A 21,968-nucleotide genomic window follows, 5' to 3' on the forward strand; every position below is an offset into this window, starting at 1 on the left:
AAAGTGATTCGTTGTGAGGAGATTTCTTCCACAAGAAGCAGTAAGTCTTCGTGTGAAATGAGTGGAACTCTGTGCCATATTACCTCATAAAGTGAAAGTCATGAAAACTTGTGGTACAGGCAGTGGTAGGAATCTTAGAGTCAGCTTCATGGGGGTGCCACTGTGAAGGTATTATTCATGTAGAGATTTCCTACAATTTCTCTGAGGTTTAAGTTTCATGTATAGGAGTGTCAACCAGGGGTTTGACCACTTGCTCTTTCCTCCTCTAGAGAAATCATTCAACAAACTTTCCAGGCAGGAACCCCTTGCCTCCTTTGAAGAGCTTTCTACCCTGCAAACTTACCCACTTACCTGTGACCATTCTCAACGCCGAGAATGTGTTCCTTAGCCAGGTAAGGATGTGGATAGCAGATATAAAAGCAGAAATAGCTACTGTCTCTCTACATCTGGGTCTATGATGACAGCCCAATGTCATGAAGAGAGGTGATGACATAAAAATCATGCTCAATAGGATTACGCTGAGGCCCAACCAGGTTTACAGAGTTCAAAGCCGTGGTCCTCTTACTATTTGGGGATCACTTGGGGACCTTTCCTGAGGTCCTCAGAGGCGCTTTTCCTGTTTCTGATGAAAGCAAACCTGGACACTCATGGTGAAGCTTGGTTGGCTAGCAGTGCAGGCCAACAAGCACCGAGTGTAGCATTCTATTTTTGTGCAACTGTGCGAGGACAACACATTGCTGATGACCATTTCTTTCTACTCTTTTGCAGTCATCTGCCATGCCCTCTGGGATGCCAGAAAATCACAGGTCACAGGTAAATGGAAGTTTCCTGACTCATTCCTTCCCTTAGAAAAGACATGTCCATAAGAGCATGGACTCAAATTCTCACTCATTCTCCAGTTTTACATTGTAGAAAAAATTTAAGCATGCATAGAAAAGAGTTTAATTCTGAGTAAGGACCACCCTGGACACAAAATGATTAAGAGAAGTAAAATAATTTTTGAAAAACCCAATAATATTTCACACAAAATCATGAGCTGTGTCTCATGTGTAGAGGAGGATGACACATACCCAAATTTGTAGTCTCCACCAATGTTTTCTATATGGTGGCCTTGAATCATCACCCATATCCATTGCTTTGTAGAATTCTCTTTTCACATGACACTAGAGGCACTGAGTGCAGAGCTTTGCCTTATTGTTGAATGAAAGACATATAGTCCAGTCTGTGATCAACACTACTGCTGGTGTCCACATGAATTGCTCCCAATTGGCACACCTTTCAGCAATATAGGTAAAACTATCACGCAACAGGGAAGTTGCCTTTATTTAAAAGTTGTAGCTCTCTTCCTCAACTCTGGTCCCTTTTCTAACCAAATTTCCTCCCCAAACATCATTTCTACTCTGACTAAAGGTCAGTGTAGAATCACCCAGAAGCTTGAGCTAATTTTCTGTGGTGGTATCAGGGCAATCTTTGTGTTGTTGAACCTAATGCCACTGTGACTCATGACAACATTGCTGGAAAGTTCCTTGCAACCTTGGGAACCTGTGTTAACTGACATGGAAATCCATTAAACCTTACACAAATGGACCTATTGCAGTCCAAATTCCCTGTCCCCTGGGAATATGTAAATCCCATAATTTTAGTAAGAGCATTTCCCAGTGATTGCAAGTATGCAAGATAGACCTTGAGGGGGGAGGATATGATCCCGGAACCTTGATTATGGAATACACGTGTCTTTTTCTTTAGACTCGAGATCCTGTAATGACCTTTTGTAGACCTATCCTTAGGATTCAGGGGCTTCAACCTGAGAGTTGTACCCCATGCATAGTTACATGAAAGTGATTCGTTGTGAGGAGATTGCTTCCACAAGAAGCAGTAAGTCTTCGTGTGAAATGAGTGGAACTCTGTGCCATATTACCTCATAAAGTGAAAGTCATGAAAACTTGTGGTACAGGCAGTGGTAGGAATCTTAGAGTCAGCTTCACGGGGGTGCCACTGTGAAGGTATTATTCATGTAGTGATTTCCTACAATTTCTCTGAGGTTTAAGTTTCATGTATAGGAGTGTCAACCAGGGGTTTGACCACTTGCTCTTTCCTCCTCCAGAGAAATCATTCAACAAACTTTCCAGGCAGGAACCCCTTGCCTCCTTTGAAGTGCTTTCTACCCTGCAAACTTACCCACTTACCTGTGACCATTCTCAACGCCGAGAATGTGTTCCTTAGCCAGGTAAGGATGTGGATAGCAGATATAAAAGCACAAATAGCTACTGTCTCTCTACATCTGGGTCTATGATGATAGCCCAACGTCATGAAGAGAGGTGATGACATAAAAATCATGCTCAATAGGATTACGCTGAGGCCCAACCAGGTTTACAGAGTTCAAAGCCGTGATCCTCTTACTATTTGGGGATCACTTGGGGACCTTTCCTGAGGTCCTCAGAGGCGCTTTTCCTGTTTCTGATAAAAGCAAACCTGGACACTCATGGTGAAGCTTGGCTGGCTAGCAGTGCAGGCCAACAAGCACCGAGTGTAGCATTCTATTTTCGTGCAAGTGTGCGAGGACTACACATTGCTGATGACCATTTTTTTCTACTCTTTTGCAGTCATCTGCCATGCCTTCTTGGAAGCCTGAGAATCACAGATCACAGGTAAGTGGAAGTTTCCTGACTCATTCCTTCCCTTAGAAAAAACATGTCCCTAAGAGCATGGACTCAAATTCTCACTCATTCTCCAGTTTTACATTGTAGGAAAAATTTAAGCATGCATAGAAAAGAGAGTTTAATTCTGAGTAAGGACCTCCCTGGACACAAAATGATTAAGAGAAGTAAAATAATTTCTGAAAAACCCAATAATATTTCACACATCATCATGAGCTGTGTCTCATGTGTAGGGGAGGATGACACATACCCAAATTTGTAGTCTCCACCAATGTTTTCTATATGGTTGCCAGGAATCATCACCCATATCCATTGCTTTGTACAATTCTCTTTTCCCATGACACTAGAGACACTGAGTACAGAGCTTTGCCTTATTGTTGAATGAAAGACATATAGTCCAGTCTGTGATCTACACTACTGCTGGTGTCCACATGAATTGCTCCCAATTGGCACACCTTTCAGCAATGTAGGAAAAACTATCATGCAACAGGGAAGTTGCCTTTATTTAAAAGTTGTAGCTCACTTCCTCAACTATGGTCCCTTTTCTTACCAAATTTCCTCCCCAAACATCATTTCTACTCTGACTACAGGTCAGTGTAGAATCATCCAGAAGCTTGAGCTAATTTTTTGAGGTGGTATCAGGGCAATCTTTGTGTTGTTGTACCTAATGCCACTGTGACTCATGACAACATTGCTGGCAAGTTCCTTGCAACATTGGGAACCTGTGTTAATTGACTTGTAAATCCATTAAACCTTATCACAAATGGACCTATTGCAGTCCAAATTCCCTGTCCCCTGGGAATATGTAAATTCCATAATTTTAGTAAGAGCATTTCCCAGTGATTGCAAGTATGCAAGATAGTCATTGAGGGGGGAGGATATGATCCCGGAACCTTGAATATGGAATACACGTGTCTCTTTCTTTAGACTCGAGATCCTGTAATGACCTTTCGTAGACCTATCCTTAGGATTCAGGGGCTTCAACCTGAAAGTTGTCCCCTACGCATAAATACTTGAAAGTGATATGTTGTGAGGAGATTGCTTCCACAAGAAGCAGTAAGTCTTCGTGTGAAATGAGTGGAACTCTACCATTTTTACCTCATAAAGTGAAAGCCATGAAAATTTGTGGTACAGGCAGTGGTAGGAATCTTAGAGTCAGTTTCCCGGGGGTGCCACTGTGAAGGTATTATTCATGTAGAGATTTCCTACAATTCCTCTGAGGTTTAAGTTTCAGCTATAGGAGTGTCACCCAGGGGTTTGACAGCTTGCTCTTTCCTCCTCTAGAGAAATTATTCAAAAAACTTTCCAGGCAGGGACCCCTTGCCTCCTTTGAAGAGCTTTCTACTCTGCAAACCTACCCACATACCTGTGACCATTCTCAACGCCGAGAAAGTGTTCTGTAGCCAGGTAAGGATGTGGATAGCAGATATAAAAGCACAAATAGCTACTTTCTCTCTACTCCTGGGTCTATGATGACAGCCCAATGTCATGAAGAGAGGTGATGACATAAAAATCATGCTCAATAGGATTACGCTGAGGCCCAACCAGGTTACAGAGTTCAAAGCCGTGGTCCTTTTACTATTTGGGGATCACTTGGGGACCTTTCATGAGGTCCTCAGAGGCACTTTTCCTGATTCTGATGAGAGCAAACCTGGACACTCATAGTGACGCTTGGTTGGATAGCAGTGCAGGCCAACAAGCACCGAGTGTAGCATTCTATTTTTGTGCAACTGTGCGAGGACAACACATTGCTGATGACCATTTCTTTCTACTCTTTTGCAGTCATCTGCCATGCCCTCTGGGATGCCAGAAAATCACAGGTCACAGGTAAGTGGAAGTTTCCTGACTCATTCCTTCCCTTACAAAAGACATGTCCGTAAGAGCATGGACTCAAATTCTCACTCATTCTCCAGTTTTACATTGTAGGAAAATTTTAAGCATGCATAGAAAAGAGTTTAATTCTGAGTAAGGACCACCCTGGACACAAAATGATTAAGAGAAGTAAAATAATTTTTGAAAAACCCAATAATATTTCACACATAATCATGAGCTGTGTCTCATGTGTAGAGGAGGATGACACATACCCAAATTTGTAGTCTCCACCAATGTTTTCTATATGGTGGCCTTGAATCATCACCCATATCCATTGCTTTGTAGAATTCTCTTTTCACATGACACTAGAGGCACTGAGTGCAGAGCTTTGCCTTATTGTTGAATGAAAGACATATAGTCCAGTCTGTGATCAACACTACTGCTGGTGTCCACATGAATTGCTCCCAATTGGCACAAATTTCAGCAATATAGGTAAAACTATCACGCAACAGGGAAGTTGCCTTTATTTAAAAGTAGTAGCTCTCTTCCTCAACTCTGGTCCCTTTTCTAACCAAATTTCCTCCCCAAACATCATTTCTACTCTGAATAAATGTCAATGTAGAATCACCCAGAAGCTTGAGCTAATTTTCTGAGGTGGTATCAGGGCAATCTTTGTGTTGTTGAACCTAATGCCACTGTGACTCATGACAACATTGCTGGAAAGTTCCTTGCAACCTTGGGAACCTGTGTTAACTGACATGGAAATCCATTAAACCTTATCACAAATGGACCTATTGCAGTCCAAATTCCCTGTCCCCTGGGAATATGTAAATCCCATAATTTTAGTAAGAGCATTTCCCAGTGATTGCAAGTATGCAAGATAGACCTTGAGGGGGGAGGATATGATCCCAGAACCTTGATTATGGAATACACGTGTCTCTTTCTTTAGACTCGAGATCCTGTAATGACCTTTTGTAGACCTATCCTTAGGATTCAGGGGCTTCAACCTGAGAGTTGTCCCCTATGCATAGTTACATGAAAGTGATTCGTTGTGAGGTGATTGCTTCCACAAGAAGCAGTAAGTCTTCGTGTGAAATGAGTGGATCTCTGTGCCATATTACCTCATAAAGTGAAAGTCATGAAAACTTGTGGTACAGGCAGTGGTAGGAATCTTAGAGTCAGCTTCACGGGGGTGCCACTGTGAAGGTATTATTCATTTAGAGATTTCCTACAATTTCTCTGAGGTTTAATTTTCATGTATAGGAGTGTCAACCAGGGGTTTGACCACTTGCTCTTTCCTCCTCTAGAGAAATCATTCAACAAACTTTCCAGGCAGGAACCCCTTGCCTCCTTTGAATAGCTTCCTACCCTGCAAACTTACCCACTTACCTGTGACCATTCTCAACGCCGAGAAAGTGTTCCTTAGCCAGGTAAGGATGTGGATAGCAGATATAAAAGCAGAAATAGCTACTGTCTCTCTACATCTGGGTCTATGATGACAGCCCAATGTCATGAAGAGAGGTGATGACATAAAAATCATGCTCAATAGGATTACGCTGAGGCCCAACCAGGTTTACAGAGTTCAAAGCCGTGGTCCACTTACTATTTGGGGATCACTTGGGGACCTTTCCTGAGGTCCTCAGAGGCGCTTTTCCTGTTTCTGATGAAAGCAAACCTGGACACTCATGGTGAAGCTTGGTTGGCTAGCAGTGCAGGCCAACAAGCACCGAGTGTAGCATACTATTTTCGTGCAAGTGTGCGAGGACTACACATTGCTGATGACCATTTCTTTCTACTCTTTTGTAGTCATCTGCCATGTCTTCTTGGAAGCCAGAGAATCACAGATCACAGGTAAGTGGAAGTTTCCTGACTCATTCCTTCCCTTAGAAAAAACATGTCCCTAAGAGCATGGACTCAAATTCTCACTCATTCTCCAGTTTTACATTGTAGGAAAAATTTAAGCATGCATAGAAAAGAGAGTTTAATTCTGAGTAAGGACCTCCCTGGACACAAAATGATTAAGAGAAGTAAAATAATTTCTGAAAAACCCATTAATATTTCACACATCATCATGAGCTGTGTCTCATGTGTAGCGGAGGATGACACATACCCAAATTTGTAGTCTCCACCAATGTTTTCTATATGGTTGCCAGGAATCATCACACATATCCATTGCTTTGTACAATTCTCTTTTCCCATGACACTAGAGACACTGAGTACAGAGCTTTGCCTTATTTTTGAATGAAAGACATATAGTCCAGTCTGTGATCTACACTACTGCTGGTGTCCACATGAATTGCTCCAAATTGGCACACCTTTCAGCAATATAGGAAAAACTATCACGCAACAGGGAAGTTGCCTTTATTTAAAAGTTGTAGCTCACTTCCTCAACTATGGTCCCTTTTCTTACCAAATTTCCTCCCCAAACATCATTTCTACTCTGACTACAGGTCAGTGTAGAATCATCCAGAAGCTTGAGCTAATTTTCTGAGGTGGTATCAGGGCAATCTTTGTGTTGTTGAACCTAATGCCACTGTGACTCATGACAACATTGCTGGAAAGTTCCTTGCAACATTGGGAACCTGTGTTAATTGACTTGTAAATCCATTAAACCTTATCACAAATGGACCTATTGCAGTCCAAATTCCCTGTCCCCTGGGAATATGTAAATTCCATAATTTTAGTAAGAGCATTTCCCAGTGATTGCAAGTATGCAAGATAGTCATTGAGGGGGGAGGATATGATCCCGGAACCTTGAATATGGAATACACGTGTCTCTTTCTTTAGACTCGAGATCCTGTAATGACCTTTTGTAGACCTATCCTTAGGATTCAGGGGCTTCAACCTGAGAGTTGTCCCCTATGCATAAATACATGAAAGTGATACGTTGTGAGGAGATTGCTTCCACAAGAAACAGTAAGTCTTCGTGTGAAATGAGTGGAACTCTGTACCATTTTTACCTCATAAAGTGAAAGCCATGAAAATTTGTGGTACAGGCAGTGGTAGGAATCTTAGAGTCAGTTTCCCGGGGGTGCCACTGTGAAGGTATTATTCATGTAGAGATTTCCTACAATTCCTCTGAGGTTTAAGTTTCATGTATAGGAGTGTCAACCAAGGGTTTGACAGCTTGCTCTTTCCTCCTCTAGAGAAATTATTCAAAAAACTTTCCAGGCAGGGACCCCTTGCCTCCTTTGAAGAGCTTTCTACTCTGCAAACCTACCCACATAACTGTGACCAACTCAACACCGAGAAAGTGTTCTGTAGCCAGGTAAGGATGTGGATAGCAGATATAAAAGCACAAATAGCTACTTTCTCTCTACTCCTGGGTCTATGATGACAGCCCAATGTCATGAAGAGAGGTGATGACATAAAAATCATGCTCAATAGGATTACGCTGAGGCCCAACCAGGTTACAGAGTTCAAAGCCGTGGTCCTTTTACTATTTGGGGATCACTTGGGGACCTTTCATGAAGTCCTCAGAGGCACTTTTCCTGATTCTGATGAGAGCAAACCTGGACACTCATAGTGACACTTGGTTGGATAGCAGTGCAGGCCAACAAGCACCGAGTGTAGCATTCTATTTTTGTGCAACTGTGCGAGGACAACAAGTTGCTGATAACCATTTCTTTCTACTCTTTTGCAGTCATCTGCCATGCCCTCTGGGATGACAGAAAATCACAGGTCACAGGTAAGTGGAAGTTTCCTGACTCATACCTTCCCTTACAAAAGACATGTCCGTAAGAGCATGGACTCAAATTCTCACTCATTCTCCAGGTTTACATTGTAGGAAGAATTTAAAAATGCATAGAAAAGAGTTTAATTCTGAGTAAGGACCACCCTGGACGCAAAATGATTAAGAGAAGTAAAATAATTTTTGAAAAACCCAATAATATGTCACACAAAATCATGAGCTGTGTCTCATGTGTAGAGGAGGATGACAAATACCCAAATTTGTAGTCTCCACCAATGTTTTCTATATGGTGGCCTTGAATCATCACCCATATCCATTGCTTTGTAGAATTCTCTTTTCACATGACACTAGAGGCACTGAGTACAGAGCTTTGCCTTATTGTTGAATGAAAGACATATAGTCCAGTCTGTGATCAACACTACTGCTGGTGTCCACATGAATTGCTCCCAATTGACACACCTTTCAGCATATAGGTAAAACTATCACGCAACAGGGAAGTTGCCTTTATTGAAAAGTTGTAGCTCTCTTTCTCAACTCTGGTCCCTTTTCTTACCAAATTTCCTCCCCAAACATCATTTCTACTCTGACTACAGGTCAGTGTAGAATCACCCAGAAGCTTGAGCTAATTTTCTGAGGTGGTATCAGGGTAAGCTTTGTGTTGTTGAACCTAATGCCACTGTGACTCATGACAACATTGCTGGAAAGTTCCTTGCAACCTTGGGAACCTGTGTTAACTGACATGGAAATCCATTAAACCTTATCACAAATGGACCTATTGCAGTCCAAATTCCCTGTCCCCTGGGAATCTGTAAATCCCTTAATTTTAGTAAGAGCATTTCCCAGTGATTGCAAGTATGCAAGATAGACCTTGAGGGGGGAGGATATGATCCCAGAACCTTGATTATGGAATACACGTATCTCTTTCTTTAGACTCGAGATCCTGTAATGACCTTTTGTAGAGCTATCCTTAGGATTCAGGGGCTTCAACCTGAGAGTTGTCCCCTATGCATAGTTACATGAAAGTGATTCGTTGTGAGGAGATTTCTTCCACAAGAAGCAGTAAGTCTTCGTGTGAAATGAGTGGAACTCTGTGCCATATTACCTCATAAAGTGAAAGTCATGAAAACTTGTGGTACAGGCAGTGGTAGGAATCTTAGAGTCAGCTTCACGGGGGTGCCACTGTGAAGGTATTATTCATGTAGAGATTTCCTACAATTTCTCTGAGGTTTAAGTTTCATGTATAGGAGGGTCAACCAGGGGTTTGACACTTGCTCTTTCCTCCTCTAGAGAAATCATTCAACAAACTTTCCAGGCAGGAACCCCTTGCCTCCTTTGAAGAGCTTTCTACCCTGCAAACTTACCCACTTACCTGTGACCATTCTCAACGCCGAGAATGTGTTCCTTAGCCAGGTAAGGATGTGGATAGCAGATATAAAAGCAGAAATAGCTACTGTCTCTCTACATCTGGGTCTATGATGACAGCCCAATGTCATGAAGAGAGGTGATGACATAAAAATCATGCTCAATAGGATTACGCTGAGGCCCAACCAGGTTTACAGAGTTCAAAGCGGTGGTCCTCTTACTATTTGGGGATCACTTGGGGACCTTTCCTGAGGTCCTCAGAGGCGCTTTTCCTGTTTCTGATGAAAGCAAACCTGGACACTCATGGTGAAGCTTGGTTGGCTAGCAGTGCAGGCCAACAAGCACCGAGTGTAGCATTCTATTTTTGTGCAACTGTGCGAGGACAACACATTGCTGATGACCATTTCTTTCTACTCTTTTGCAGTCATCTGCCATGCCCTCTGGGATGCCAGAAAATCACAGGACACAGGTAAATGGAAGTTTCCTGACTCATTCTTTCCCTTAGAAAAGACATGTCCGTAAGAGCATGGACTCAAATTCTCACTCATTCTCCAGTTTTACATTGTAGAAAAAATTTAAGCATGCATAGAAAAGAGTTTAATTCTGAGTAAGGACCACCCTGGACACAAAATGATTAAGAGAAGTAAAATAATTTTTGAAAAACCCAATAATATTTCACACAAAATCATGAGCTGTGTCTCATGTGTAGAGGAGGATGACACATACCCAAATTTGTAGTCTCCACCAATGTTTTCTATATGGTGGCCTTGAATCATCACCCATATCCATTGCTTTGTAGAATTCTCTTTTCACATGACACTAGAGGCACTGAGTACAGAGCTTTGCCTTATTGTTGAATGAAAGACATATAGTCCAGTCTGTGATCAACACTACTGCTGGTGTCCACATGAATTGCTCCCAATTGGCACACCTTTCAGCAATATAGGTAAAACTATCACGCAACAGGGAAGTTGCCTTTATTTAAAAGTTGTAGCTCTCTTCCTCAACTCTGGTCCCTTTTCTTACCAAATTTCCTCCCCAAACATCATTTCTACTCTGACTACAGGTCAGTGTAGAATCACCCAGAAGCTTGAGCTTATTTTCTGAGGTGGTATCAGGGCAATCTTTGTGTTGTTGAACCTAATGCCACTGTGACTCATGACAACATTGCTGGAAAGTTCCTTGCAACCTTGGGAACCTGTGTTAACTGACATGGAAATCCATTAAACCTTATCACAAATGGACCTATTGCAGTCCAAATTCCCTGACCCTGGGAATCTGTAAATCCCATAATTTTAGTAAGAGCATTTCCCAGTGATTGCAAGTATGCAAGATAGACCTTGAGGGGGGAGGATATGATCCCGGAACCTTGATTATGGAATACACGTGTATCTTTCTTTAGACTCGAGATCCTGTAATGACCTTTTGTAGACCTATCCTTAGGATTCAGGGGCTTCAACCTGAGAGTTGTCCCCTATGCATAGTTACATGAAAGTGATTCGTTGTGAGGAGATTGCTTCCACAAGAAGCAGTATGTCTTCGTGTGAAATGAGTGGAACTCTGTGCCATATTACCTCATAAAGTGAAAGTCATGAAAACTTGTGGTACAGGCAGTGGTAGGAGTCTTAGAGTCAGCTTCACGGGGGTGCCCCTGTGAAGGTATTATTCATGTAGAGATTTCCTACAATTTCTCTGAGGTTTAAGGTTCATGTATAGGAGTGTCAACCAGGGGTTTGACCACTTGCTCTTTCCTCCTCTAGAGAAAACATTCAACAAACTTTCCAGGCAGGAACCCCTTGCCTCCTTTGAAGAGCTTCCTACCCTGCAAACTTACCCACTTACCTGTGACCATTCTCAACGCCGAGAAAGTGTTCCTTAGCCAGGTAAGGATGTGGATAGCAGATATAAAAGCAGAAATAGCTACTGTCTCTCTACATCTGGGTGTATGATGACAGCCCAATGTCATGAAGAGAGGTGATGACATAAAAATCATGCTCAATAGGATTACGCTGAGGCCCAACCAGGTTTACAGAGTTCAAAACCGTGGTCCTCTTACTACTTGGGGATCACTTGGGGAACTTTCCTGAGGTCCTCAGAGGCGCTTTTCCTGTTTCTGATGAAAGCAAACCTGGACACTCATGGTGAAGCTTGGTTGGCTAGCAGTGCAGGCCAACAAGCACCGAGTGTAGCATTCTATTTTGTGCAACTGTGCGAGGACCACACATTGCTGATGACCATTTCTTTATACTCTTTTGCAGTCATCTGCCATGCCCTCTGGGATGCCAGAAAATCACAGGTCACAGGTAAATGGAAGTTTCCTGACTCATTCCTTCCCTTACAAAAGACATGTCCGTAAGAGCATGGACTCAAATTCTCACTCATTCTCCAGTTTTACATTGTAGGAAAAATTTAAGCATGCATAGAAAAGAGTTTAATTCTGAGTAAGGACCACCCTGGATACAAAATGATTAAGAGAAGTAAAATAATTTTTGAAAAACCAAATAATATTTCACACATAATCATGAGCTGTGTCTCATGTGTAGAGGAGGATGACACATACCCAAATTTGTAGTCTCCACCAATGTTTTCTATATGGTGGCCTTGAATCATCACCCATATACATTGCTTTGTAGAATTCTCTTTTCACATGACACTAGAGGCACTGAGTACAGAGCTTTGCCTTATTGTTGAATGAAAGACATATAGTCCAGTCTGTGATCAACACTACTGCTGTTGTCCACATGAATTGCTCCCAATTGGCACACCTTTCAGCAATATAGGTAAAACTATCACGCAACAGGGAAGTTGCCTTTATTTAAAAGTTGTAGCTCTCTTTCTCAACTCTGGTCACTTTTCTTACCAAATTTCCTCCCCAAACATTATTTCTACTCTGACTACAGGTCAGTGTAGAATCACCCAGAAGTTTGAGCTAATTTTCTGAGGTGGTATCAGGGCAACCTTTTTGTTGTTGAACCTAATGCCACTGTGACTCATGACAACATTGCTGGAAAGTTCCTTGCAACCTTGGGAACCTGTGTTAACTGACATGGAAATCCATTAAACCTTATCACAAATGGACCTATTGCAGTCCAAATTCCCTGTCCCCTGGGAATCTGTAAATCCCATAATTTTAGTAAGAGCATTTCCCAGTGATTGCAAGTATGCAAGATAGACCTTGAGGGGGGAGGATATGATCCCGGAACCTTGATTATGGAATACAGGTGTCTCTTTCTTTAGACTCGAGATCCTGTAATGACCTTTTGTAGACCTATCCTTAGGATTCAGGGGCTTCAACCTGAGAGTTGTCCCCTATGCATAGTTACATGAAAGTGATTCGTTGTGAGGAGATTGCTTCCACAAGAAGCAGTAAGTCTTCGTGTGAAATGAGTGGAACTCTGTGCCATATTACCTCATAAAGTGAAAGTCATGAAAACTTGTTGTACAGGCAGTGGTAGGAATCTTAGAGTCAGCTTCACGGGGGTGCCACTGTGAAGGTATTATTCATGTAGAGATTTCCTACAATTTCTCTGAGGTTTAAGTTTCATGTATAGAAGTGTCAACCAGGGGTTTGACCACTTCCTCTTTCCTCCTCTAGAGAAAACATTCAACAAACTTTCCAGGCAGGAACCCCTTTCCTCCTTTGAAGAGCTTCAAACCCTGCAAACTTACCCACTTACCTGTGACCATTCTCAACGCCGAGAAAGTGTTCCTTAGCCAGGTAAGGATGTGGATAGCAGATATAAAAGCAGAAATAGCTACTGTCTCTCTACATCTGGGTCTATGATGACAGCCCAATGTCATGAAGAGAGGTGATGACATAAAAATCATGCTCAATAGGATTACGCTGAGGCCCAACCAGGTTTACAGAGTTCAAAGCCGTGGTCCTCTTACTATTTGGGGATCACTTGGGGACCTTTCCTGAGGTCCTCAGAGGCGCTTTCCTGTTTCTGATGAAAGCAAACATGGACACTCATGGTGAAGCTTGGTTGGCTAGCAGTGCAGGCCAACAAGCACCGAGTGTAGCATTCTATTTTCGTGCAAGTGTGCGAGGACTACACATTGCTGATGACCATTTCTTTCTACTCTTTTGCAGTCATCTGCCATGCCTTCTTGGAAGCCAGAGAATCACAGATCACAGGTAAGTGGAAGTTTCCTGACTCATTCCTTCCCTTAGAAAAGACATGTCCCTAAGAGCATGGACTCAAATTCTCACTCATTCTCCAATTTTACATTGTAGGAAAAATTTAAGCATCCATAGAAAAGAGAGTTTAATTCTGAGTAAGGACCACCCTGGACACAAAATGATTAAGAGAAGTAAAATAATTTTTGAAAAACCCAATAATATTTCACACATCATCATGAGCAGTGTCTCATGTGTAGCGGAGGATGACACATACCCAAATTTGTAGTCTCCACCAATGTTTTCTATATGGTTGCCAGGAATCATCACACATATCCATTGCTTTGTACAATTCTCTTTTCCCATGACACTAGAGACACTGAGTACAGAGCTTTGCCTTATTGTTGAATGAAAGACATATAGTCCAGTCTGTGATCTACACTACTGCTGGTGTCCACATGAATTGCTCCCAATTGGCACACCTTTCAGCAATATAGGAAAAACTATCACGCAACAGGGAAGTTGCCTTTATTTAAAAGTTGTAGCTCACTTCCTCAACTATGGTCCCTTTTCTTACCAAATTTCCTCCCGAAACATCATTTCTACTCTGACTACAGGTCAGTGTAGAATCATCCAGAAGCTTGAGGTAATTTTCTGAGGTGGTATCAGGGCAATCTTTGTGTTGTTGAACCTAATGCCACTGTGACTCATGACAACATTGCTGGCAAGTTCCTTGCAACATTGGGATCCTGTGTTAATTGACTTGTAAATCCATTAAACCTTATCACAAATGGACCTATTGCAGTCCAAATTCCCTGTCCCCTGGGAATATGTAAATTCCAAAATTTTAGTAAGAGCATTTCCCAGTTATTGCAAGTATGCAAGATAGACATTGAGGGGGGAGGATATGATCCCGGAACCTTGAATATGGAATACACGTGTCTCTTTCTTTAGACTCGAGATCCTGTAATGACCTTTTGTAGACCTATCCTTAGGATTCAGGGGCTTCAACCTGAGAGTTGTCCCCTACGCATAAATACATGAAAGTGATACGTTGTGAGGAGATTGCTTCCACAAGAAGCAGTAAGTCTTCGTGTGAAATGAGTGGAACTCTGTACCATTTTTACCTCATAAAGTGAAAGCCATGAAAATTTGTGGTACAGGCAGTGGTAGGAATCTTAGAGTCAGTTTCCCGGGGGTGCCACTGTGAAGGTATTATTCATGTAGAGATTTCCTACAATTCCTCTGAGGTTTAAGTTTCATGTATAGGAGTGTCAACCAGGGGTTTGACAGCTTGCTCTTTCCTCCTCTAGAGAAACTATTCAAAAAACTTTCCAGGCAGCGACCCCTTGCCTCCTTTGAAGAGCTTTCTACTCTGCAAACCTACCCACATACCTGTGACCAACTCAACGCCGAGAAAGTGTTCTGTAGCCAGGTAAGGATGTGGATAGCAGATATAAAAGCACAAATACCTACTTTCTCTCTACTCCTGGGTCTATGATGACAGCCCAATGTCATGAAGAGAGGTGATGACATAAAAATCATGCTCAATAGGATTACGCTGAGGCCCAACCAGGTTACAGAGTTCAAAGCCGTGGTCCTTTTACTATTTGGGGATCACTTGGGGACCTTTCATGAGGTCCTCAGAGGCACATTTCCTGATTCTGATGAGAGCAAACCTGGACACTCATAGTGACGCTTGGTTGGATAGCAGTGCAGGCCAACAAGCACCGAGTGTAGCATTCTATTTTTGTGCAACTGTACGAGGACAACACATTGCTGATAACCATTTCTTTCTACTCTTTTGCAGTCATCTGCCATGCCCTCTGGGATGCCAGAAAATCACAGGTCACAGGTAAGTGGAAGTTTCCTGACTCATACCTTCCCTTACAAAAGACATGTCCGTAAGAGCATGGACTCAAATTCTCACTCATTCTCCAGTTTTACATTGTAGGAAAAATTTAAGCATGCATAGAAAAGAGTTTAATTCTGAGTAAGGACCACCCTGGACACAAAATGATTAAGAGAAGTAAAATAATTTTTGAAAAACCCAATAATATGTCACACATAATCATGAGCTGTTTCTCATGTGTAGAGGAGGATGACAAATACCCAAATTTGTAGTCTCCACCAATGTTTTCTATATGGTGGCCTTGAATCATCACCCATATCCATTGCTTTGTAGAATTCTCTTTTCACATGACACTAGAGGCACTGAGTACAGAGCTTTGCCTTATTGTTGAATGAAAGACATATAGTCCAGTCTGTGATCAACACTACTGCTGGTGTCCACATGAATTGCTCCCAATTGACACACCTTTCAGCATATAGGTAAAACTATCACGCAACAGGGAAGTTGCCTTTATTGAAAAGTTGTAGCTCTCTTTCTCAACTCTGGTCCCTTTTCTTACCAAATTTCCTCCCCAAACATCATTTCTACTCTGACTACAGGTCAGTGTAGAATCACCCAGAAGCTTGAGCTAATTTTCTGAGGTGGTATCAGGGCAAGCTTTGTGTTGTTGAACCTAATGCCACTGTGACTCATGACAACATTGCTGGAAAGTTCCTTGCAACCTTGGGAACCTGTGTTAACTGACATGGAAATCCATTAAACCTTATCACAAATGGACCTATTGCAGTCCAAATTCCCTGTCCCCTGGGAATCTGTAAATCCCATAATTTTAGTAAGAGCATTTCCCAGTGATTGCAAGTATGCAAGATAGACCTTGAGGGGGGAGGATATGATCCCAGAACCTTGATTATGGAATACACGTATCTCTTTCTTTAGACTCGAGATCCTGTAATGACCTTTTGTAGAGCTATCCTTAGGATTCAGGGGCTTCAACCTGAGAGTTGTCCCCTATGCATAGTTACATGAAAGTGATTCGTTGTGAGGAGATTTCTTCCACAAGAAGCAGTAAGTCTTCGTGTGAAATGAGTGGAACTCTGTGCCATATTACCTCATAAAGTGAAAGTCATGAAAACTTGTGGTACAGGCAGTGGTAGGAATCTTAGAGTCAGCTTCACGGGGGTGCCACTGTGAAGGTATTATTCATGTAGAGATTTCCTACGATTTCTCTGAGGTTTAAGTTTCATGTATAGGAGTGTCAACCAGGGGTTTGACCACTTGCTCTTTCCTCCTCTAGAGAAATCATTCAACAAACTTTCCAGGCAGGAACCCCTTGCCTCCTTTGAAGAGCTTTCTACCCTGCAAACTTACCCACTTACCTGTGACCATTCTCAACGCCGAGAATGTGTTCCTTAGCCAGGTAAGGATGTGGATAGCAGATATAAAAGCAGAAATAGCTACTGTCTCTCTACATCTGGGTCTATGATGACAGCCCAATGTCATGAAGAGAGGTGATGACATAAAAATCATGCTCAATAGGATTACGCTGAGGGCCAACCAGGTTTACAGAGTTCAAAACCGTGGTCCTCTTACTATTTGGGGATCACTTGGGGACATTTCCTGAGGTCCTCAGAGGCGCTTTTCCTGTTTCTGATGAAAGCAAACCTGGACACTCATGGTGAAGCTTGGTTGGCTAGCAGTGCAGGCCAACAAGCACCGAGTGTAGCATTCTATTTTTGTGCAACTGTGCGAGGACAACACATTGCTGATGACCATTTCTTTCTACTCTTTTGCAGTCATCTGCCATGCCCTCTGGGATGCCAGAAAATCACAGGTCACAGGTAAATGGAAGTTTCCTGACTCATTCCTTCCCTTAGAAAAGACATGTCCGTAAGAGCATGGACTCAAATTCTCACTCATTCTCCAGTTTTACATTGTAGAAAAAATTTAAGCATGCATAGAAAAGAGTTTAATTCTGAGTAAGGATCACCCTGGACACAAAATGATTAAGAGAAGTAAAATAATTTTTGAAAAACCAAATAATATTTCACACAAAATCATGAGCTGTGTCTCATGTGTAGAGGAGGATGACACATACCCAAATTTGTAGTCTCCACCAATGTTTTCTATATGGTGGCCTTGAATCATCACCCATATCCATTGCTTTGTAGAATTCTCTTTTCACATGACACTAGAGGCACTGAGTACAGAGCTTTGCCTTATTGTTGAATGAAAGACATATAGTCCAGTCTGTGATCAACACTACTGCTGGTGTCCACATGAATTGCTCCCAATTGGCACACCTTTCAGCAATATAGGTAAAACTATCACGCAACAGGGAAGTTGCCTTTATTTAAAAATTGTAGCTCTCTTTCTCAACTCTGGTCCCTTTTCTTACCAAATTTCCTCCCCAAACATCATTTCTACTCTGACTACAGGTCAGTGTAGAATCACCCAGAAGCTTGAGCTAATTTTCTGAGGTGGTATCAGGGCAATCTTTGTGTTGTTGAACCTAATGCCACTGTGACTCATGACAACATTGCTGGAAAGATCCTTGCAACCTTGGGAACCTGTGTTAACTGACATGGAAATCCATTAAACCTTATCACAAATGGACCTATTGCAGTCCAAATTCCCTGTCCCCTGGGAATCTGTAAATCCCATAATTTTAGTAAGAGCATTTCCCAGTGATTGCAAGTATGCAAGATAGACCTTGAGGGGGGAGGATATGATCCCGGAACCTTGATTATGGAATACACGTGTCTCTTTCTTTAGACTCGAGATCCTGTAATGACCTTTTGTAGACCTATCCTTAGGATTCAGGGGCTTCAACCTGAGAGTTGTCCCCTATGCATAGTTACATGAAAGTGATTTGTTGTGAGGAGATTGCTTCCACAAGAAGCAGTATGTCTTCGTGTGAAATGAGTGGAACTCTGTGCCATATTACCTCATAAAGTGAAAGTCATGAAAACTTGTGGTACAGGCAGTGGTAGGAGTCTTAGAGTCAGCTTCACGGGGGTGCCCCTGTGAAGGTATTATTCATGTAGAGATTTCCTACAATTTCTCTGAGGTTTAAGTTTCATGTATAGGAGTGTCAACCAGGGGTTTGACCACTTGCTCTTTCCTCCTCTAGAGAAAACATTCAACAAACTTTCCAGGCAGGAACCCTTTGCCTCCTTTGAAGAGCTTCCTACCCTGCAAACTTACCCACTTACCTGTGACCATTCTCAACGCCGAGAAAGTGTTCCTTAGCCAGGTAAGGATGTGGATAGCAGATATAAAAGCAGAAATAGCTACTGTCTCTCTACATCTGGGTCTATAATGACAGCCCAATGTCATGAAGAGAGGTGATGACATAAAAATCATGCTCAATAGGATTACGCTGAGGCCCAACCAGGTTTACAGAGTTCAAAACCGTGGTCCTCTTACTATTTGGGGATCACTTGGGGAACTTTCCTGAGGTCCTCAGAGGCGCTTTTCCTGTTTCTGATGAAAGCAAACCTGGACACTCATGGTGAAGCTTGGTTGGCTAGCAGTGCAGGCCAACAAGCACCGAGTGTAGCATTCTATTTTTGTGCAACTGTGCGAGGACAACACATTGCTGATGACCATTTCTTTCTACTCTTTTGCAGTCATCTGCCATGCCCTCTGGGATGCCAGAAAATCACAGGTCACAGGTAAATGGAAGTTTCCTGACTCATTCCTTCCCTTACAAAAGACATGTCCGTAAGAGCATGGACTCAAATTCTCACTCATTCTCCAGTTTTACATTGTAGGAAAAATTTAAGCATGCATAGAAAAGAGTTTAATTCTGAGTAAGGACCATCCTGGATAAAAAATGATTAAGAGAAGTAAAATAATTTTTGAAAAACCCAATAATATTTCACACATAATCATGAGCTGTGTCTCATGTGTAGAGGAGGATGACTCATACCCAAATTTGTAGTCTCCACCAGTGTTTTCTATATGGTGGCCTTGAATCATCACCCATATCCATTGCTTTGTAGAATTCTCTTTTCACATGACACTAGAGGCACTGAGTACAGAGCTTTGCCTTATTGTTGAATGAAAGACATATAGTCCAGTCTGTGATCTACACTACTGCTGGTGTCCACATGAATTGCTCCCAATTGTCACACCTTTCAGCAATATAGGAAAAACTATCACGCAACAGGGAAGTTGCCTTTATTTAAAAGTTGTAGCTCACTTCCTCAACTATGGTCCCTTTTCTTACCAAATTTCCTCCCCAAACATCATTTCTACTCTGACTACAGGTCAGTGTAGAATCATCCAGAAGCTAGAGCTAATTTTCTGAGGTGGTATCAGGGCAATCTTTGTGTTGTTGAACCTAATGCCACTGTGACTCATGACAACATTGCTGGAAAGTTCCTTGCAACATTGGGAACCTGTGTTAATTGACTTGTAAATCCATTAAACCTTATCACAAATGGACCTATTGCAGTCCAAATTCCCTGTCCCCTGGGAATATGTAAATTCCATAATTTTAGTAAGAGCATTTCCCAGTGATTGCAAGTATGCAAGATAGACATTGAGGGGGGAGGATATGATTCCGGAACCTTGAATATGGAATACACGTGTCTCTTTCTTTAGACTCGAGATCCTGTAATGACCTTTTGTAGACCTATCCTTAGGATTCAGGGGCTTCAACCTGAGAGTTGTCCCCTACGCATAAATACATGAAAGTGATACGTTGTGAGGAGATTGCTTCCACAAGAAGCAGTAAGTCTTCGTGTGAAATGAGTGGAACTCTGTACCATTTTTACCTCATAAAGTGAAAGCCATGAAAATTTGTGGTACAGGCAGTGGTAGGAATCTTAGAGTCAGTTTCCCGGGGGTGCCACTGTGACGGTATTATTCATGTAGAGATTTCCTACAATTCCTCTGAGGTTTATGTTTCATCTATAGGAGTATCAACCAGGGGTTTGACAGCTTGCTCTTTCCTCCTCTAGAGAAATTATTCAAAAAACTTTCCAGGCAGGGACCCCTTGCCTCCTTTGAAGAGCTTTCTACTCTGCAAACCTACCCACATACCTGTGACCATTCTCAACGCCGAGAACGTGTTCTGTAGCCAGGTAAGGATGTGGATAGCAGATATAAAAGCACAAATAGCTACTTTCTCTCTACTCCTGGGTCTATGATGACAGCCCAATGTCATGAAGAGAGGTGATGACATAAAAATCATGCTCAATAGGATTACGCTGAGGCCCAACCAGGTTACAGAGTTCAAAGCCGTGGTCCTTTTACTATTTGGGGATCACTTGGGGACCTTTCCTGAGGTCCTCAGAGGCACTTTTCCAGATTCTGATGAGAGCAAACCTGGACACTCATAGTGACGCTTGGTTGGATAGCAGTGCAGGCCAACAAGCACCGAGTGTAGCATTCTATTTTTGTGCAACTGTGCGAGGACAACACATTGCTGATGACCATTTCTTTCTACTCTTTTGCAGTCATCTGCCATGCCCTCTGGGATGCCAGAAAATCACAGGTCACAGGTAAGTGGAAGTTTCCTGACTCATTCCTTCACTTACAAAAGACATGTCCGTAAGAGCATGGACTCAAATTCTCACTCATTCTCCAGTTTTACATTGTAGGAAAAATTTAAGCATGCATAGAAAAGAGTTTAATTCTGAGTAAGGACCACCCTGGACACAAAATGATTAAGAGAAGTAAAATAATTTTTGAAAAACCCAATAATATTTCACACATAATCATGAGCTGTGTCTCATGTGTAGAGGAGGATGACACATACCCAAATTTGTAGTCTCCACCAATGTTTTCTATATGGTGGCCTTGAATCATCACCCATATCCATTGCTTTGTAGAATTCTCTTTTCACATGACACTAGAGGCACTGAGTGCAGAGCTTTGCCTTATTGTTGAATGAAAGACATATAGTCCAGTCTGTGATCAACACTACTGCTGGTGTCCACATGAATTGCTCCCAGTTGGCACACCTTTCAGCAATATAGGTAAAACTATCACGCAACAGGGAAGTTGCCTTTATTTAAAAGTAGTAGCTCTCTTCCTCAACTCTGGTCCCTTTTCTAACCAAATTTCGTCCCCAAACATCATTTCTACTCTGACTAAAGGTCAGTGTAGAATCACCCAGAAGCTTGAGCTAATTTTCTGAGGTGGTATCAGGGCAATCTTTGTGTTGTTGAAGCTAATGCAACTGTGACTCATGACAACATTGCTGGAAAGTTCCTTGCAACCTTGGGAACCTGTGTTAACTGACATGGAAATCCATTAAACCTTATCACAAATGGACCTATTGCAGTCCAAATTCCCTGTCCCCTGGGAATCTGTAAATCCCATAATTTTAGTAAGAGCATTTCCCAGTGATTGCAAGTATGCAAGATAGACCTTGAGGGGGGAGGATATGATCCCGGAAACTTGATTATGGAATACACGTGTCTCTTTCTTTAGACTCGAGATCCTGTAATGACCTTTTGTAGA

General features: G+C 42.1%; 12 non-coding genes across 12 annotated transcripts; all 12 read left to right on the plus strand.

Annotated features, from left to right (window-relative positions):
• Positions 1-448: 448 nt before the first annotated feature.
• LOC127676778 (small nucleolar RNA SNORD115) lies at positions 449-527 on the plus strand. Its single transcript, XR_007976200.1, has one exon. It is a non-coding gene; the product is annotated as a small nucleolar RNA SNORD115 (small nucleolar RNA).
• A 1,756-nt stretch (positions 528-2,283) lies between these two features.
• LOC127676914 (small nucleolar RNA SNORD115) lies at positions 2,284-2,362 on the plus strand. Its single transcript, XR_007976322.1, has one exon. It is a non-coding gene; the product is annotated as a small nucleolar RNA SNORD115 (small nucleolar RNA).
• Positions 2,363-4,120: 1,758 nt separating this feature from the next.
• On the plus strand, positions 4,121-4,199 carry LOC127676779 (small nucleolar RNA SNORD115). The gene has a single exon (XR_007976201.1). It is a non-coding gene; the product is annotated as a small nucleolar RNA SNORD115 (small nucleolar RNA).
• A 1,756-nt stretch (positions 4,200-5,955) lies between these two features.
• LOC127676780 (small nucleolar RNA SNORD115) lies at positions 5,956-6,034 on the plus strand. The gene has a single exon (XR_007976202.1). It is a non-coding gene; the product is annotated as a small nucleolar RNA SNORD115 (small nucleolar RNA).
• A 1,759-nt stretch (positions 6,035-7,793) lies between these two features.
• On the plus strand, positions 7,794-7,872 carry LOC127676781 (small nucleolar RNA SNORD115). The gene has a single exon (XR_007976203.1). It is a non-coding gene; the product is annotated as a small nucleolar RNA SNORD115 (small nucleolar RNA).
• Positions 7,873-9,626: 1,754 nt separating this feature from the next.
• Positions 9,627-9,705, plus strand: LOC127676782 (small nucleolar RNA SNORD115). The gene has a single exon (XR_007976204.1). It is a non-coding gene; the product is annotated as a small nucleolar RNA SNORD115 (small nucleolar RNA).
• Positions 9,706-11,461: 1,756 nt separating this feature from the next.
• LOC127676969 (small nucleolar RNA SNORD115) lies at positions 11,462-11,540 on the plus strand. The gene has a single exon (XR_007976375.1). It is a non-coding gene; the product is annotated as a small nucleolar RNA SNORD115 (small nucleolar RNA).
• Positions 11,541-13,296: 1,756 nt separating this feature from the next.
• LOC127676784 (small nucleolar RNA SNORD115) lies at positions 13,297-13,375 on the plus strand. Its single transcript, XR_007976205.1, has one exon. It is a non-coding gene; the product is annotated as a small nucleolar RNA SNORD115 (small nucleolar RNA).
• Positions 13,376-15,133: 1,758 nt separating this feature from the next.
• On the plus strand, positions 15,134-15,212 carry LOC127676785 (small nucleolar RNA SNORD115). Its single transcript, XR_007976206.1, has one exon. It is a non-coding gene; the product is annotated as a small nucleolar RNA SNORD115 (small nucleolar RNA).
• Positions 15,213-16,967: 1,755 nt separating this feature from the next.
• LOC127676974 (small nucleolar RNA SNORD115) lies at positions 16,968-17,046 on the plus strand. The gene has a single exon (XR_007976380.1). It is a non-coding gene; the product is annotated as a small nucleolar RNA SNORD115 (small nucleolar RNA).
• A 1,757-nt stretch (positions 17,047-18,803) lies between these two features.
• Positions 18,804-18,882, plus strand: LOC127676957 (small nucleolar RNA SNORD115). The gene has a single exon (XR_007976364.1). It is a non-coding gene; the product is annotated as a small nucleolar RNA SNORD115 (small nucleolar RNA).
• Positions 18,883-20,640: 1,758 nt separating this feature from the next.
• Positions 20,641-20,719, plus strand: LOC127676786 (small nucleolar RNA SNORD115). The gene has a single exon (XR_007976207.1). It is a non-coding gene; the product is annotated as a small nucleolar RNA SNORD115 (small nucleolar RNA).
• The last annotated feature ends 1,249 nt before the right edge of the window (positions 20,720-21,968 follow it).

The sequence above is a fragment of the Apodemus sylvaticus genome, chromosome 1 (genome assembly GCF_947179515.1).
Source record: "Apodemus sylvaticus chromosome 1, mApoSyl1.1, whole genome shotgun sequence".
NCBI classification, from domain to species: Eukaryota; Metazoa; Chordata; class Mammalia; order Rodentia; family Muridae; genus Apodemus; species Apodemus sylvaticus.